Raw genomic sequence first — 682 nt, forward strand, 5'->3', positions numbered from 1 at the left:
GCACTTCCTCTGGATGGCTCCTTTCTCCCCCAACATTTTAAAGTACCTGTCCACTGGATAGACTCATCTCTCCCTCGGACAATTTTTAAGCATTCCACCTACTAGATGACACTCTCTTAAGTCAAACATATACAGCAGCAAGTTCGAACACGTAGTTGCAGACGTGACTCATCTAGAAAAATAAAAACAGTAGACATCAAAATGTAATAAGGAAGTAAAGTAATATAAACTGACCGGCAGTTGGTCAAGAAATGGTAATGAGAAATATGTTAAAATACAAGTAAAATAAATGGAAAACGATGGGCAATGGTGCGCATTTAGAACCAAATCACAGCGATATAGTGTGCATTCTTTGCCAACAGTAGTTGACCAATTACGAGGAACTCACCTTGACGATCATGTAATCATGTAACAGAGGAAGAAGAGAGCATTGCGACTTTCTAAGCTGCAGATGCTCACCTTTTTACTAACTTTCTAATAAATATCCAGCCATGTTGTCTCAGTCAGTAAATCCATTTGGCTTCGAGTACAATATCAGTAAATTGACTTTAAGATTATATAAAAAGACTTTTTCATCAATTAGAAATGCTTGGCAAGGATAAAACTAAAGAAAATCAAAGGGCTGCGCTATTCAATTCGCTTTACTATATCCTCATATGTACAAAATACTTTTTCTTAAGGA

The sequence above is a fragment of the Penaeus monodon genome, chromosome 29 (genome assembly GCF_015228065.2).
Source record: "Penaeus monodon isolate SGIC_2016 chromosome 29, NSTDA_Pmon_1, whole genome shotgun sequence".
NCBI classification, from domain to species: domain Eukaryota; kingdom Metazoa; phylum Arthropoda; class Malacostraca; order Decapoda; family Penaeidae; genus Penaeus; species Penaeus monodon.